We start from the raw sequence: 6000 nt of genomic DNA, 5'->3' as shown, positions 1-6000 counted from the left end.
CAAGTCTGGGTGACTAGGAAAGACTGTGATTCCTCTGATAGTAATGGGGAAGTTGGGTAAAGGTGTCAGAAAAAAATCATAAATTCAATACTGAAAACACTGTTTGTACGAGATATTTAATAAGCATTTAAGAGAGATTAGGGCTGGAAAAAGGTATCTGAGAATCATGGAAATGATAACTGAACAAAAAAGGAGTGAAAGAGGTTGCCAAGCAAAAAGGTCCAAGAACTTCAGGGAACCACCACATTAAAAAAGTATGACCTAGATGACTATTTTACAAAGGAGAATGGGGAGAGAAGTCCAGAAAGGTAGAACCGGTAAAGAATCATGTCATGAAAAACTTAGAAGTCAAAGGACAATAGCTAGTATTTATATAATAATTTGTACAAATCACTTCCCAAAAATTATTTTACCCTTGAAACAGCCCCAGGAGGGGCACCTAGTTAGTGCAGTAGGTAGAGTACTAGCCTTGAAGTCAGGAAGACTCGAGTTCAAATTTGATCTCAGACACTTAGTACTTTCTAGCTGTATGACCCTGGGCAAGTCACTTAATCCCAATAGCCTCAGCAATTAAAAAAAAAAAAAAAAAACCCAGCCCCAGGAAGGTGATGTTATCACCCATTTTATAGATGGGAAAGGAATCACTTGACAGCATTGAAGGCTAAAGGGAGGGTTTGATGTGGAGGTCTAAAAAAACCACTATTAGATTTAACAATTAAAAATCATTGGTATGATTTTTCAGGTATGAGGTAAGAAGCCAAACTACAGAGGATCTAGAAAAATGAGAAAAAAAAAAAAAAAAAAAGGCAAGGCACTGAACATATATAGATGGTCTTCTCAAATCTTGTGACTTCTCAGTCACAATAAGGGACAAGATACAGGATGCTATTATGTGGACAGCTAAATCAAGTGAGTTTGGGGTTTTTTGAGGATGAGGTTGGGATGTTTGTAAGCAGAAAAGAGCAGACAAGTAAACAGGGAAACATTATTAAGAGAATAGAGAGGGCAGTCTTGAAAATGATGAAATGGAGGGGGACCATGTACATGCAAGATTTTATTTTTCTTTGCAGGGGCCTTCCATCACATGAAATGGGTAAAGAAAAAAAAAGTGGCAGAAGGTATCTGGGTAACAAGAGGGAAGGAGAGATTCCACTGAATGGCTCCAATTTTTCCAGTGAACTGAGACAGCCAAGAAGGGTAGGGAGAATGGGAAGGTGAGCCATAGAAGGTTTTGAAAAGAGAGAAAAGAATTTGGAAAAACCTCCATGGTAAGAGATCGACTTAAAAAGACAAAAAAAAAAAGACTGGATCTGTGGGGCCAATTGATCAAGTAACACATTTGTAGTGAATCCTGTCAGCAGTTTTCAGGAGTTTTCTCTCTCCAATTCAGTCTAACATCATTTTAAAAAACAGGCATAAAGGCAGCAGATGGTGAGAGTAATCCAAGGGCTTGTATAAAAATGAGGTAGGAAAGGACTACAAAGAGCATAATGTGCAGATGAACTCAGTTTCTCCAAAGGTGTGAAGATAGGGAAAGAAGGAAGTAAAGTTTATTAGAGGTATAATGATTTGGAAAAGAATTGAAGAGTGAAAATCATAATAAAGACAAAGAACAGGAATAAGGGTTATATATAAGGCAAAAGGAAAAATGAAATGATAAAAGAAACAGCTCAAGTTCTTAGATTTTAAATTTTAGGGATGTTACTCTGCTTAACTGATGTTTATTTTTTAGGTTTCAACTATATATTTAGCAAAATACTTTGACACTTCAAAGACTTATAATTGGCCTGACCCAGATAATCAACTTCTCCATGATTTAGTGGAATTCATTAAATGAATTTCAAAACTTCAAATTCAAAATAGGAATAATTCAAGAACTAATAAAAGCTAAACAATTCATCACCCTGTGCTAACTTAGCTCCTTTAAATTTTGTAAGGCTGATCTACTCCTGACTCTGGGCTTGAAGGTTTTTCAGATTGGTCAGACCAAGTTAGTATAGCCATATAGAGTATGAGTCATTTCACACTACAGTGAGATTTCAAAATGGGTACACCTAGTAAAATCATCAAATGTTTCTGAAAAGTTACCAGACAGGGTTAAGAGTAAGTTAGAAGGGAATTAAAAAGGGAAGGAGGAAAGAGAAACCTAAGGAAAAGGAAGAGAGAAGGAAGGAGAAAAAGATGAGAGAAAAGGAAGAAGGAAAGAAGAATGAAGAGGAAGGAAAGGATGAAAGAAGAAAAGAAAGGAGCATCAAAAACCATTCCAAATACAAGAAAACCAAAAGTTCAAATGGGGACACAAACAGGACAATTTATTTATCATCTTGTTAAATTTAATATACTTTTCAAATTGTACACAACAGAAGTTCACAAGTTCATATACAATCCTCTTTTTTCTTTTGTTCTTGGCATGCTGAGATGCTTATGATTTAAGAGGCAGCTATGTGGCATAGTGGATTGGGCACTAGACTTGAGAGTTGGAGAGACCCGAGTTCAAACCCAGCTTAGCCTACCAATAACTGTCACCCTAGGCAAATCATTCAACATGTCCACTTGATTCCTCACTGTAAAATGGAGATAATAGCACTCTCTCACAGTTGTTGTAAGCATAACATGAGATGATTTATAGTTTGAAAACTTTAAAGCATAATACAGATGCAATTTATAATAAAGAAAAAACTAAAATATTTGTACACTCTCCTAAATATCACCTGAAGAATATAAGTTAATCCTTGATTCAGAATGAATGCCTTGAATTTCGATTAAAATTCTCATTTATCACTGTAATCTTCTAAAAGGTAAAGACTGAGCTGATTCTGTCCTAATTTCAAGATATGCCCTGAAAAGTGCTTTTTTGAAACCTTATTTTCTGATGTTTTCTTTACCCTAAAAATGGAAAGCTCAAAAACAAAACAAAACAAAAAAAGTCAGGTGATAAGTTAAAATTAATTGTACCCTACACTTCATTTATAATTAACTATTTCTGAGAACTGGAATTAGGATTAACCTGTATTTTTGAAAACTGGAATTGGAAGGGATTCAAGTTAGAAAAGATAATGCTTTCCAATTTCAAAGACAGTAATAAAGAGCATGTTTCTCCATAAAGGAGAGAACGTCAGAATTGAATAGGACTTTTCTGATGTCTCCCTCTCCAACTTCCATTTACAGCTTTATTGGACCTTTTGGTTTATCAAGTGTCAGTATGTGAACTCCAGCAGTTAACATTTTCAATTGATGAGCAAAACACATTTCGACATATTAAATTCTGATTGATTTTAGATGTGTCAAATGTTAAAAGGATAGTGGGTTTTGGAGCTAGTGAATTTCATACTCATAACCTGGAATTCAATGAGAAAAAATATGAAAGTAGGTGAGTACAATCTTGGTCCTGAGCAAGACAATGAAATACTCTATTTGTTTTTGATTAAGGAAGATTTCTGCTGGTGAGGCTTAAGGGCAAGAACTACACATGATAAATGCTTTTCATAAAAACAAAGCCCTATCAAATGGATTACAATCTATAACCCTTAAAAGGAAAAATTGGGGGAGGGGGGAAAAGGAGAAAACCAAGTATGTGTAGATTTAAGAAGGAAAGGAGTTATTGTTTTAAAATGAATCTTTTAAAAGGTATTAATAACACATTTTTTTCAAAAGAGGACATATTTTGAGAACTTAACTCATATGTATGCACACACTGTTGAGTTTAATACTAAAGTGCTGAATTTACCAACTCGATACTAGAAAGTTTTTGAGCTTTTGTACAAGGAGAGAAGTGAAAGCATAGCAGCCTTTCAGGGTAGTTGACTTCAGGGAAGTATATTTGATTCAGCCCGGTGATTTCTTTAGGATAGACCACTTCCAATAGAATGCCTACCAATTTGGAGGTGAAAACACACTGCAATTACCAGAATTTTCAAAAGCCGCCAATAGTCAGCATAAGTCAGAAGGATGAATCTAGGCTTTCTTGTCTCTCAAGGCAGCCCTCTATCCATTATACCATGCTGTTTTCCTTAAACTAAGTGGAAAAAAAGATAGGTATAAATAAGCAAATGTATCAACTTTGTTGACAAACAGATGAAAGAGACAGTTGAATTAGGCAAATAAACAAATTCCACATACATACGTATCTACCTGGCTACCATCTATTATCCTCTTTGACTCACTCTCACCAGACTAGAATATAGACGATAAAAATTTATCAGTTATCAAGATCACTCTAGATGGGAACAGAGAAGATGGAAACAATTCCTGATGAAAATATAGTAAAAAATAAATAAATAAATAAATGATAACAAAAATGAAAGCTATATTTTAATAAAAGTGTTATATATTTTAAAAAATAGCTTTTTATCTTATTCAGAGTCCTTTAGGTTTAATACTGTATACATTTGCTTTTATCAATAATTTGCAATAATCAAAATTTGGGAAACAACAAAATTTGAATAAGGCTTCCCAATAAGAGCATGATTTACACTGTCCGACCAAATCTAATTCAAATAAAAGAACCTAAGACCTCTATCTTGAGGAGCAATGTCTCTTACACACAAAAACACATGTATGATTTTCAGAATACATACCCAAAGGATTTTTTCCTATAAGACCTTCTACTTTATAGTGATCTAATTTAATTCTGAATTTAATTAACACTAGAAACACTAGTAAAAAAAACTGTTAGTGCTTCATAATTAGGTTTGCAATAAATTGCTGGGATGCTTCTACAAGGTTTTAATAAAAGTATATGATGAAAGGTGAATGTCCTTTTGATTTGACCAAAATGTTTAGAATTTATGAAGGTTTCTTGAAGATTGATTTTATAGCACAAAGTCTAAGTATATTAGATATTTGATGGTAACTACCATTCCTCAACTAAATCTTATTTTCTATGAAATCATACAAATTAAGGTATATGGAAATATTTTAACAGAGTAATTAATGGTGACATGAAAATATGGCTATCATGTAGTAGAGTTCTACCCAATGAGTTAACAAATTATGAGATAGTTTTAAATATTATGGTATTCTTCAAGACTAAAAAGAATCATAATTGCAGTGTAATTTTATTTTCTTTCAGTTTTATTGGTAGATAGCAAGCTGAAAGAATTTACAGGTAAACTTTCAATTTTCAGTTTGTGGTTAAGAAATTGTGATATTATATACTATATACACTTAACAAGTATTATTTTTAGAATGAGCTGATTAGGGAAAGAACAACATTAAAAGTGATCTTACTTTGGGTATTAAAAGCTTTCTGTCATTCTGCAAATTGTAATTTTTAATATTAAAAACACTTTACTCAAAATTTAAAATTCTATTTTCAAACTATCATCACATAATGTAAATACCTTCGTGTAAGAGTTGGCCCAACCAATACTAATTTAGATGCAGCTTGCCAGAGATGATTAGCATTATGAATTCAGCACATATAACTGACCAGGGAAGCCTAATATGAATATAGATACTTTGTCCCAAAAGCTAGAGAAAGCTGTTAAGTCACACCTAGGAAGAAAGCTGCAGTTCATCTACCATAAGGTAGGACAATAAGGATTTGGAAACAAAAATAAAGAAACCATAATGGAAATGGAGAGTCAAGGTTTTAAAACCACAGAAAATGGTGAGAAAGTATCATTGATGAAACTACTCTAGATATGAAGGTTAATAGTACATGGTCGTTTTCTTCAACTCTGTGGGTCAGTTACAAAAGTTTTAAGTGCTTCCCTCCCCCCCCAAAAGGCGTGGCAAGATAAAGGAAACAAATACTTGTTAATTGAAGAAGAAAAAAAACAAAAAACAAAAAAACAAAAAAAAAAAAACCTTTCCTTTTAAAAAATGAATAGATATCATGAAAACAAGATATAAAAATAGTACCCCTCCCAAAAAAACTTAGAAGGGCAGATCAACATTTTATGAAAACTGCAGCAAAAAATTGTCACACAAAGGTGTACTTATAAAAAAAGGATGCATCTTTGGTGAGAAAGAAGAATGAACTACCTCTTAACAGGA

The sequence above is a fragment of the Sminthopsis crassicaudata genome, chromosome 6, assembly GCF_048593235.1.
Source record: "Sminthopsis crassicaudata isolate SCR6 chromosome 6, ASM4859323v1, whole genome shotgun sequence".
Lineage (NCBI taxonomy): Eukaryota > Metazoa > Chordata > Mammalia > Dasyuromorphia > Dasyuridae > Sminthopsis > Sminthopsis crassicaudata.
The sequence above is the reverse complement of the archived record's forward strand: the minus strand, read 5'-3'. Positions refer to the sequence as shown.